Genomic DNA, 12532 nt, shown 5'->3' on the forward strand with positions numbered 1-12532 from the left:
TGCTCCTTTATGTTCACAGAGAGTACAACAAGGGCCACAACTGGAAGCAGTATTTATGAAAGTGTTCCTGATTCATTAGCTGTGATTGACATGTTAGGTACACCTGCATCCCTGTTAAGTCCTGACACCATCTAGTAGGGCAGAGTGACCTCCCTGCTGGGCAGCAATCATTATCACTCTGCTCTTAAGAGAGGTGGATGGTGTTCACCTGGACCACACATCAATTTTTAGTGCCTTCTGTCTACACTGTAAACTACTTTTGTTGTTTTTTTCCCTGATAATCTGCTGTTTCAAAGCTACAACAAGCAGAAATGGTAATTCTGACCCTGAGGAATTTCCAGTCCATTTGCTGTCACTGTTGACCCTGCTCAGTGCTGTACAAAATCTGAAGAAAAAGTTTAAAACCAGTCTGCTTTGAGGCTCCCTTGCAGTTCTCAGACAGTTCTCCAAGGAGTTCATGTCTTATGAGCATCAGTAGCTCCAAGAGTTTAGTTAGGAATCATCCTGTATCCTGTCTCTTTTCAGGATCCTGCCACACTGACATACCCCAGAATTAAAAAGGAAACCTGTGAGCTCTTGTACAAAGGGAGATGGTAAAAATGATAGTACATGAGGGCTCTGCTTAATGCCTGAAATAACCCAATATCTAGTTACTCTCAGGGGCCAGTGGGTTCAATTCAGGACACGTTCCCTTGCTTGATTAGATTTTTCTTATTTTACCATGCATGTCTTCTCTGTGAGGTTAACTCTATTATGTACTTGCATCTTAAAGCACAAGAGGTTTTGAAGTATCAGATCCACGGTTAATGTATTTCTCCAAGTTGTCAATAACACGTATCTCTGGAAATAGTAAAAGAGCTGTAGAGCAAACGAGAAGTTTGCACAGTATTGATATGTTTAGAAAGAGGAGTCTGCTATAGCTGTGAGAAATTCGGGTCTTTTTTTTTGTTCAGGACAATCTGGAAGGGAGACAGTCTAAAAAGATCAAAAGGAAAAAGCATGATGGTTAATTGTAATGAATGTCTTGCTGTCCATCTTACCTTGTTGGCCATGGGTCTGATTGCGCTGCTACTGAAGTTGTGTCCAAGCTTGAATGAATTTGGTGGCACGAGACCCTGACAGAAAGTACCTGTCTCATATTCTTTTCATAACTCATTATACAGCATTTGAACTAGTTGATGACTGTGGGCTATTTTCTGTCTATCTACCCTCATACTTCTACTCTTGATTCATATATAAGTAATGCACAGGAAGTTTACTGCAGCTGATGTAAGGTAAGAGAGGCTCTGCCAGTCAGTCTGTAGTAGCCTCATGCCATCCTCTCCAAGCTCTTTACGTTATAAATATTTCTTTTTAATACCTCAAAGAGAAATACTCTAGTAATTATAGCAGCAATTTCCTTCCTTAGCTTTACTGTTTCTTCTCTCCTGCGCAGATTATTTCATTTAAGCTGATATCCTGAACAATTATAGTACAACATCATTTGAGACGTAATCACCTCTGGCTAACCTCTTCAGGATCCCTTGGATATAAATGCGTTGGTGTCTAAGCATCCCAGAGAGAACAATTCAGTGAGAAAAACTGATATGAAATCTAATATTTCCCAAGAAACTTGGTCAGGCATAAAGCACAACAAAAACTCTCTGTTACAGAGAGGCAGGGAGTATCAGGAAAAGATATTGCATTGATTTTATGGGCAGAAAAAATAACTATGATCATCTATTCCCATCGCCTGCAAAACACATGCCAGTATCTCAGTTGCAGCCATTGCTACATCCTGCAATGGACCACATCCAAAACCCTGTGAAGGCACTGGAGAAAAAACACTCTTGGCTTCACTGAGAACTTTGGATCAGGGTCAGTGTGAACAGAAGCCCAGTAGTGTGGCACAGCTGTGGGGAATTCCCTGGCTCACATGGAGCAGGGATCATCTGCCAGTAAATGGGGAACATACGTAGCTTCCTGCAGGCAGGACAGTGCCTCTTCTAACATTTCTTCTCTGGCTGTCACTGTCCTCACTGAGGCAGGAAGCAAACTCGATGAAAATGGCCAGGGAGGAACTATTTTCTGCCTCCCCTCTGTCTGTAGCCACTGCTTAGGGCTGCTCTCAGCAGCAGTTGCTGAACATCTGGACAGAGGAACTTTCTTCACTGTTGCAGACACAGATATTTAGCTGTAGTCTGGTCTGCTCTTCTAACTTTCTGCTTTTAAAACAAACAAAACAAAGCAGAGGTAATTATTTTTTGGATTAGGAATAGCTTACTAAAAGTTGAGGAATATGAAAGGTCTTTTTGGGGGTGTGTGGGTCATTTGAGGAAAAAGAAGAGTCAAATCACTACATCAGATCGACCTAACTAGTCTTGGGGAAACATGCAAACAAACTAAAATAGAAAGAACTCAGAAGTGCTCCTGTGGGAGTCCTTTGGGGCTTCAAAGAGCAATAATTCAGAAATACTGCATTTTGTTACAAAATTGCAGTTTGCATTTTAGCAGTGGCAAGACTCGGCATAAATGTATAATCAATGCTTCGCACCCCCATTAAAAAGCAGAAGCACATTGTGAAGGGGATGATACAACCAAATGGTTCCCCCTGGTGACATAAAACCTCCTTTTCCCCCCTTTTACAGCTGCTCTGGATGCTTGCTCTGCAGCACAACTTCTGCAGAAAAAGGGAAGGTGAGCGTAAGCCTGCAGGCTCTGGTATTTTGCATAGAAATATTCCCTTTTAGACCACAGTTTGATTTCTTCCCAGGTGACTAATAACTTCAAAGTGCTAATTATAGTGCGAGGTTTCACAATATATATGAAGCAGCTGGGTCCTGCTGCTCTTCCTGATGAACAAACACCACAACAGGTCACCAGCTGACCCATTCCGTGGAGGCAACAGCTGCAGAGAGATAACAGCTCTCCCATCTCAGGAGATGCTTACTTCTAGTTCACACATTGCCTGGCTACTTTGCTGACTTTGGTAAGCCTCCTTTACAAAAGAGCAACACAGCTCCCTTTTTGCCTTCCCCTTGAGCTTCTTCATTGATAAGAGAGTGATATCTAGGAATTATGCTTTTTCTTTTATGTTCATGTCCCATGTGACTGTCAAGTGGGTTGGCACAGATAGAATATAAAGTTTGGATTCCCATTGTTGGAAGTACATTGAGAACACTAGGGATCTGAAAGCCCCCCATCTGTTGACAGCAGCTTGTGATTAAACACACGTGTCTAATATCACTGAAATGATCTTGACTTGACTTGACTGTGCCATCTCATTCTGTCCTGCAAGAGACTCTGTTGAGAGGTAATGGCCTCAAGCTACTCAGGAGAGGTTCAATTTGGATTTCAGGAAAAATTTCTTTTCAAAATGAGTGCTGAGGCATTGGCACAGGCTGGCCAGAGAGATGGTGGAATCATCACCCCTGGAGGTGTTCAAGAACTGTGAAGGTGTGGCACTGACAGATAAGGTCAGTGGGAATGGCGGGGATGTGTTGGGCATTGTGATCTTAGAGGTCTTTTCCAGCCTGGATGATTCTATAATTCTTCTGGAAAGGCAAATAAAGGGCAATAAGATGAAAGACCTTAACAGCCTGAAGGCATTCAGCTCCTCAGAGGGCTTTGATGGGACATGGGGAGGCAACACAGGGAGATGAGAGCTAGCTTGGAAAACACTGGTGCCAGTCTGCATTGCTGTAATACACCAGCCAGGCCCATACACCCTGCTCTGCAGTCAGCACAACCACACCAGCCGAGCAGCTTTTTGATGTAGCTGTTTTCTTCCTGATAACTCCATTAGTCCAGGGCTAACTCTGTTATCCTTGAAAAACACTTCATTGCACCATGTAGATACTCCCTGAGGAACTGTTCTAAAGCCTTTGATAAAATGGGAGGTGAAAAATTGTGATTAGGAACTTGGAGCAGAAAGCTCCAAGAAACGGCACTGGAAAGCACATACAGCCTTTTAGGACTTGGAAGTAAGTGGGATATTTGATTAAAGCCTTTATCATATAGGCTGATTTACACTAGTAGGGAATGCGATCCTTTGCTTTTCTCTGTCTCGTGTGGCAGTAAGGTGAGCGTATGCCAGGGAGTGTGGGACAGGTCAGTGTGTGTATAAATCTACTTCAGTAAGCTTAGGGGAAAAAACATGGATTTCTTAACAGAGACTTTTTCAATTGATATGCACCCTCTTGCAGCAGGAGGACAAAAAGCAGTTCCTGGGCAGAAATAGTGCCTGCTGCTCTAGAGCAGCTTGGGAGATCTGCACTGGTGTTTCGGGGCAGGTTTTCTTCTGTATGATTACTTTCAGATAGCAGCAGCATGGGGTTTTTAGCAGCATTCCTATTATGTTTCTAATAGCCTTGTTAACATGCAGGAAATCAATACTTGGCAAAGTGAAGGAGCATACAGAGGAAAGTTAGAGAACTATGCTTTGAGGGCCAACCGGACCTGATCAGCAATAACTGCTCTTCTCCAGGAATCCTAGTTCTTTTACTGCCCCCACTAAGACCAAGCCAATCATTGCCATTGTCAGTTATCTGTGGGCAAAATGGCTCTGCCCAGGTAGCATGGGCCATGCAGCATTTATCTCAGGAGCAGCACTGCAGTATGGAGGTAAAGAATTGAAGGTCTTTAAGAGAATGATTAGAAAATCAATGAGGAAAAAGGTTCCAGTGGGAAGAGAATTAACCTCACCTATCAGAAGTCTTTTTCAACTTATTCTGTATTGCTAGCTTTCTCTAAGTCTCTTGATCCAGTCCTTTAACTCGTTCCTCTTGTTTTCTCCCTGGAAAGTCAGTCTGCAACATGTCCAATGCTACACAGAATACATCCCTGGTGATTCAGGTGGAGATAGTTTGGGAGCTCCTCCACCATCTGGACTGTCACAAGTCCATGAGTTCGGATGGACTCAATCCTAGGGTGCTGAGGGAGTTGGCAGGGATGATCACCAAGCCTTCCTTGGGTAAGGAACTGGTAAGAGGGCCATGACCAGCGGGTAGTGGTTAATGGAGTTAAGTCCAGCTGGCAACCTGTTACAAGTGGTGTCCCCCAAGGGTTGGTGCCCATCTTGTTTAATATCTTCACTGATTACTTAGGTGAGGGGATAGAGTGTACTCTCAGTTATTTTTCAGATGATACCAAGTTGGGAGGTGGTGTCAATCTGCCCAAGGGTAGGAAGGCCTTTCAGATGGATCTAGATAAGCTGGATTGCTGAAGTGAATGGGATGAGGTTCAACAAGGCCAAGTGCTGGGTCATGCACCTTGGCTACAATAACCCCATGCAGTGCTACAGGGGCAGAGTGGCTGGATGACTGTGAAGAAGAAATGGACCTGGGGGTGTTGGTCGATACTCAGCTGAACATGAACAAACAGTGTGCCAAGGTGACCAAGAGGGCCAACGGCATCCTGAGCTGCATTAGAAATAGTGTGATCAGCAAGAGCAGAGAGGTAATCATCCCCCTGTACTCAGAACTGGTGAGGCCGCATCTTGAGTTATTGTATTCAGTTTTGTCTATGAGAAAGACATTGAGGCACTGGGATGAGTCCAGAGAACGGCAGTGATACTGGTGAGGGGTCTGGAGCACAGGTCTTATGAGGAGTGGCTGAGGGAGCTGGGTAGCTGGGTGCATCATTTCTCTCCTTGCTTCCTTCCCACACTGCTGTCTCATGGAACAATCACTTCATCTTTTGTGCTGAGGAAAAGGAAATATGACGCTGTTGATCAGCATTGCTTCTGCCATTGTAATAAAATGAAATGAGATCCAGGGTACTCAGCCATTACCTGAACAAGTCAGACTTACTGACCTTCACTGTGGCTATTAATGTGCGAAACTCTGTCTTCCTGCTGTAAAAGCTGTTTCTCATTTCTGAAGTGAGAACAAGGAGAGAAGAAAAAGTGAGAACAAAAGAATTTCACACCTGTGAACACTGAACCCCCTGTTTTATTTTTATTTTTGCTCTCATTGAGTATTTAATGTCAGTTGTAAGTATCACCTGATTCATTACACATTCCTGTGGCAGAAAGCCTTTCTCGCTGTTTGCATGTGCAGTCTTAGCATCCAAAGAACTTACTTGAGACCCTTGCAATATCTCTTTTTTTTTTTGGTGAGAAGTAGTGTTTTTCTGGCAATTAAAACTATTTGTGAGTTATTGGTCTCCCAGGTGTGGTTTGCCCTGTGCTCACGGGGCTCTGACTGTTCCTTGCACGTGTCCAACAGGTCAATGGCAGAAGCTGACAACAGAGGCACTGCTCAGTACCCAGTGCTGTCATTTTCCCAGGGAGATGTTAATGAGGCTTCCTTGGCATTTCATGAACATTTCATTTGCAGCACAGAAGGTTCCCTGACAGAAGAAGCTCTGACAAATCTCACAGAGGTGGTTTATGCCCTTATAACCTCACACCATGTGCTCCCTCTGTCTGTGAGTCTTGTCCTCCTTATAGCCAAATCAAAAGGCCGCCTGAACCTCAGCTGCTGATGCTCAAGAGTTGGACATACCATCTTGTGCTGCTAGTGAAAGTGATTGGCAGGGCTAGGGGCATGGAGTCATGGAAGGGAAGGGGCTCCTCCACCCTGTGATGGTCATGTCGACTTCTTAACCAGGGGAGCAAGGACACCACCATAAGCACTGTGTTATTTTAATTTCTATTGCTGTTAACGTCTTGTTCTGCTGTGTGGCAAGAGACATCTTAAAAAATAGCAGGGCACAAGGATCTCCCAGATCTCAAAACTCAATGGGTAGCATTTCAGCAATTTCCTTCACAACTAGGAACTCCACTTCCATTTTCAAACTTGCTTGGGTGGCTTAGGTAACTCAGGTGTTGTGTCCATGACCTACTGCAGGCAGCCACAGTTAATACAGGACAATATCCATCTTTTACAGTCAGCATCTTTGTGGCATGGTGTAGAAGCTGGCTAGAGCCAGTCACAGTCAGCTGCTCAGTCTGCACTGGAGATCAGGCATTTAACTGCATCTGTGGGGGATTGAGAGTGGCAGCACCTTATGCAGCTGTCCCTGCCATGCAGGAGAAGCCTTCTAGGAGGGAGCAATGACAGCGAGAGCTATTTCAGGTATCTGATTCACAGGTCATACTAGTCAATATAACTGATCCAATAGAGGTAACTTCCTCAGGGACAGATGATAAGACTGCTACCCCTGAACAGAGACATCTGAACACCTAAGCAGTAACTCCTGAGCCACCTCAGTTCACTGTGGTGTTTCAAGAAAATCAAAGGCACTGATGGCCTCTGATAAATCACCTGGGTGGAAGAGCTAAGGGGTATCCAGTGGGGTTAATCACATCTTAATTTCTCTCAGCTGGCTCCCTGGTACAATAGTGACAGTGAAGCTGTGAGAGTGTGGCTGCCAGAATGCATACCTAGCCATCGCTGTGAGAAATGTAGCTATTTCCCCGGATGTGAAATGGAAATGCTATATAAATTCAGAACAACTCCCTACAGAGTTTTGCCAAAAGTTGTGTGTCAAGTTTATAAAATCAGATTAAAAGCATGCATATCGTGCTTTGTTCCTGCTTAAGTACTTTTATAACTGCTCTGGAAAAACAGTGCAGTGTTGAGTATCTTTCTGTAGTAATTACAAATGAGCATGAAAATACAGATGGGGAGATGAAACACTAAAGGTCAAATCTAATAAAGAATTACAGTATTGCAGCACCTTCCTTGCAATCATCTGGTGCCCATATGGAATCCAGAACACTGTTAGACACCTAGTCTCCATTTAGAGGAGCCTGCATATACAGGACAGACTGATCTTCTCAAAACAGGAGCTAAAATAACTGGCTTCCTGAGAAGCCTCCTCAAACCAGTACATTTGGATGTGTCTTTTTTGAGCTATCTGACAAAGAAACACCATAAGCAAGTGTATGTGTGAGACGCTACACCCTGGCCACCTGATCAGGTTTCCAAAAGGGATATTTAACTTTGGATCACCAGCCATGCTTTTCTCTGTCTGGGTATTCCTCTGTATTCCCAGTTTTCCTCCTAATATTTTGCAGTATCGAAATTAGAGGAGGCTTTCACCCCTTTGACCCAACGCTTTAGTGACCCCTGACTACATATTCAGGAAGATCCAAGTTTAATTTCCCTTCCTGTTTCTTCCCACACTGAAGCTGTTACCCTGCATCAGAAATAACCTGAGAGCATGAAAAGCAGTAGGAAGGACTAAAGCTCTGCAGTGTGCTGCCTGGCACTGGTGTGAGGGGAATAAAAATGCATTCTGTGTATGAGCAAAGACCCACTTTGGTGTGTCCTAACTATAGCAATACGGTCATCATCTCCTTGCACACAGACTCTGTAATTGTTCTTGCAGTGACACAGTAATAGCAGAACTGTGGGGATATCTCAACAGGTGATAGTTCAGGTGCTCCTGCAGGATGACAGACATTTGAATGTCCTTTGGTAGATGTGGGAACTGAGCCCGGCCCTCCTGAGCTGGGTCTTTTAATGGCTGTCGAAAAAATAGGCTGCAATCTTCAATGGTGTTTTAAAAACGTAGGGGAGTTAAACCTCCTTTAGAAGAGATCTGATCCATCAGTTGGTTTTATCCTGGCAAATCTAGCAAAAAGCCTTCAGGGAAGGGGAGAGTGCCAATAGAGGGGCTGGTCAGTTCTTTCAGGACTGAGCTGTCCTGATGACAGTCCAGGTTTGATAACAAGGAGCTTAAAACACTGTGTGTGTAAGCCTTTTCACTTGCTTTTTTTTTACACAGTTCTGCCTCCTTCACTGCGTTGTTGCCTATATCCCACTTTGAATCTGACCTTGTATAGTTTATTTAGGTACACAAACAGTCTGTGACAGAGCAAAGAACTGAATTTGGTCTCCTGAGTCTTGATGCATCTTTGAACCTGTCTTTCTCTTCTGCTGATTTAGCCTTAGCTTTGCTCGCTCCTTGCTTGAGCAAAGCTTCTCTTGATGTTTAAACTCATGGCCATGTATTAATTGGAGATCTGGAGACAGAAAAACAGCCACTAATCCCTACTAGACAAAAAAAAAAAAAAAATGAATATCAGAATTTAATGTATTTCCATCATACAAACAACAACAATGAATTTAAGAAAGAAAAAAAAAGAAAAGCAGACTGAAGTGAAATATTCTCACAAAAGAAGTTAGATGCTTTTGTGGTTGTTTCTCTCATCTGAAGCTGTAAATATGGTGCCAGCTTCTCACAGGCACATACTATAATGGCTGCCCATTTTGCAGACTGATAAAAGCAGGATCAACGCCTCAAAAGAAAGACTTGTTGCTGAAATAAAATTGTCTGCAGGATGTTGCTAAGCAGGTGGGCACCTTGAGTCTCATCTAGCAAGCTCGCCCATTCCTGAGACAGTGCCCAACATAGCAGAGGATAGGATGTTCCTGGCCATATGCACAGTATCAACATTACAAAGGTCTTAGAGACAAATACAGCTTGAAATGACAATCCTTAGGGCTTTCTAGAAGGGAGACTGATTGAACCAGATGGGGAGTATTTAGCCACAGCAGGCCAGCTTCTCAGATAATGTAAGGCAGCTTCCTTCCACAGATGATTTACAGCAGCTGGAACCTGTAGCTTCAAAGGATCAAGCTGCAGTCTCCTGAGCAATTGAGTCTGCATAGATTTTTACCAGTAAAATTAACAAGGCCAGTATATGTGCAGGGGGGAGAAGTAACCCTTAATTGAACAGAAATTGCTGAGACTTAAACAGTAATTTCTCTAGTTACAGGCTTTTCTCTTAGCTTCTTAGACCTTTTTGCTGAACCTCATGACACAATCAATACAGAAATAACACATCTGAATGGCCTTGGATGGTAGCAAGCCATAAAAGCTTTCTGAGGCTGTTAAAATGAAAATCTTCCTTTCTAAGTGGAAAGGAGTTTTTAAGGACAAAACAGCAGCTGCTTTGAAATGTCTGTGAATTCTTTTCTCTTGCAATTAGTAGCAAACAATAAAGGCCTCTATTCTGAGCACTGATGGCATTTCCTCAGCTTTGGCAGCCTTTGTCTTTTCTAAATGATAATAATTGTGCATGTTTGTTTCTGTTTAGCAGGGAATGTGTGTCCCTGTAAAGCACGCTCATTTTGCGTGCTAGCTGTAGGCATGTTGTTCTGAGAAATTGCTTCGAGTCTGGGCCTCGGTAATTAGTACTTTTACTGATATATCATATAACCCTAATAGTGCTGTTTTGCTAAGCTTACATGAGATTGGTAAGCAGTTAAATCTCTTAGTTGCCCAGCTGCTCACCAGTTGGCTCTCACTTCCCCATGCCCAGCAGAGCTTTTTGCTGTTACCAGGATTAAGACTTTGTAAGACTGAAGTAGAGGGGATAGAGTAAGTGTTTGTTTGGCTGCTTTCAATGATTTGTTGTTGTGTAAGTGGTTGAGAATTCTCCTTGTACTTTCTAACTATTGGCTCAACTTTCTGCCATTAGACAGTGAATCTCTAGTGAATTATTTTGCTCGTCCCTTTCTGGGGAATAACAAGGTATTGGTTGGCAATCTAGCAAGCAGAAATGTGTTCCAACTCTGCCACAGGTTCAGCATAAGACCTATTTACCTGATAACATTTTCAGCTGATATCCTGCTCTCCCCAAGCATAGTACCGTGATTACTTCAGCCCTGAGCTGCAGCTGATGGGTGTTTATAATCTACCCAGCCCTGAGCTGGGGAATGCCTGCTCATGAAACCCGGACTGTTTTCAGATGTGCTTACTATGTTTCTGAGCCAGGATGTCCTTCTGGAGGAGTTGGTGAGTTGCTTTGTTTTTTGAGCGTTATTTCTGTCTTTTAGGGAGCGGGAATGACTCTCTGGAAGGTAGAACTAGACCTTTGGTCTTAACGTTTTTGTTGTCTATAGAGCCTTCTTTTGTTACTGAAAAACTCCTTGCTCTTGGCAAGTGAGATTATTAGAACTGGAGCTCCTCTAGCCTAGGTTCAGCTCTTGAAATGTGTTCTGTGTAAAAACAGGGAAACTCTATAGAGTGTTTTTCCCTTCTCCCTAAAGGAGAAGCATAAGCAGAGTTTTTGCTTCAGACCCAGGCTGCTGAAGGTCACATTTCAGGGCCTACTTGGTGGCTGCAGGAAGCGATGGGAAGTCTCTGGCAGGAGGAGATTCCTGCTCTTTCAGTTAATAATAGCACATCCCTTGTACATTCAAATATGTAGCTCAGCTGCCTAATATCATAAGGAAATACTACATCTGAGACTGTATTTTTGTGGTACTTGCAGCATGTGGCCAAGTTTTACTGCTTACTACGAGGGCTTACTATGAGCCTGAGGATTTTGTTGTCTTTTGATTCCATGAGTCGGAGTTTAATTAAAGCTATCTAGCAGAAAGAGACTCACAGTAAAATCATGAGGTTATGACTTTGGACTTACTGGAGAAATAGGGTTTTTCAGAATAGGTAGAAGTTACAGAGGTCATTTGTTCATTTTGAGCACTTTTTTCAGCTTAGACTCTCAGCTACAAAACTTGAGGAAAGCAGAGCTGAAATGACTTGGAGGTGGTCTGAAAACAATCTGTAAAATAAATAAATATGTGTTTGAAGCATGTAGATGAAGAAAGCTGATCAGTCAGGATAAAAAGATTCACAATGCCATAGTTTCCAAAGAAGGGAGCACAGCACTGAAAAAAAATGTTGTGTTTCTCAACAAATTGCAGTCACCTATTTTAACAATGCAGGTCACAAAACATTTGCAGAACAGAGGGTGGGGATGGTGCAGATCTTCTGTCATTTAAAATCTTTGCATCAAAAGGGATCTTTGTAAAAGCTATGTTCCAGCTCAACCACAGCTTGAGGCAAAGATCACACGTGAGGCTTTCTGTGTTGTGTTATGCTGGAAGTCAAACTGCACAGTCCTGATTCTCTTCTGGTCTTAACATCTACTAACTTGCTTCTGGGTTCTCTAATGCCACAAGTACTGGATTTTCTCCTCAGCTTGAGCGAGCTAATGCAAATGAAGTGGGTTAAGTTTCCTCCATGGACTGCTTCTAGGTTATAGTGAAAAGTGTCACTTAAATGTGTCTTTTTTTATACAAGGCATGGATACTGAAAATAGGTGAACAGCTTTCACAGAAGAGGACAAAATCAAGTGTCTTTAAATAAATGCACCTATGGAGATAGCTGTGGTGTGAAACTATTTTGTTTTCTCTTTTTGCTGCCATCTGAACTTTTAATTCCCAGGCTTTTAAAATGCTTTTTGCCTTAAGTATTTTTTTTCCCTTCTGCAGGAAGTGACTGTTAGCAAACTTAACTCCAGCTTCATGGTACTTCTTTATTGTCTAAGATTTTCCTACAAGCCTTGTCTACCAGCCTTTCTTCTGCAGCAGTGACATAATTTGGTATAGAGGTAGGGAATGGAGTCACTCTGTTCTTCATAGTAACTCAGGTTGATATAATGACAACCAGTCTAGCGCGTGGGGCCTGTTCAGCTGCCAACTCTGCTGGTGCAACTCCTGCTACTCACACCATCAGCCTTCTGGCCTCCTGCTCAGTTCAGAGAGAAGCATACCTCCAAAGGTGATAAAACACAGACTTAGAGCATAGGCAG

The 12532-nt window shown here is 43.1% G+C and overlaps 1 long non-coding RNA gene across 1 annotated transcript in view; it reads left to right on the forward strand.

The window, feature by feature from the left end:
* The first annotated feature begins 10424 nt into the window (after positions 1 to 10424).
* Positions 10425 to 12532, forward strand: part of LOC107310833 — a 29478-nt gene continuing 27370 nt past the window's right edge. Inside the window, exon 1 of the long non-coding RNA XR_001553749.2 lies at positions 10425 to 10731. This is a non-coding gene — a long non-coding RNA (uncharacterized LOC107310833). The remainder of the gene's footprint in view (positions 10732 to 12532) is intronic.

This window comes from Coturnix japonica, chromosome 3 (assembly GCF_001577835.2).
Source record: "Coturnix japonica isolate 7356 chromosome 3, Coturnix japonica 2.1, whole genome shotgun sequence".
Lineage (NCBI taxonomy): Eukaryota > Metazoa > Chordata > Aves > Galliformes > Phasianidae > Coturnix > Coturnix japonica.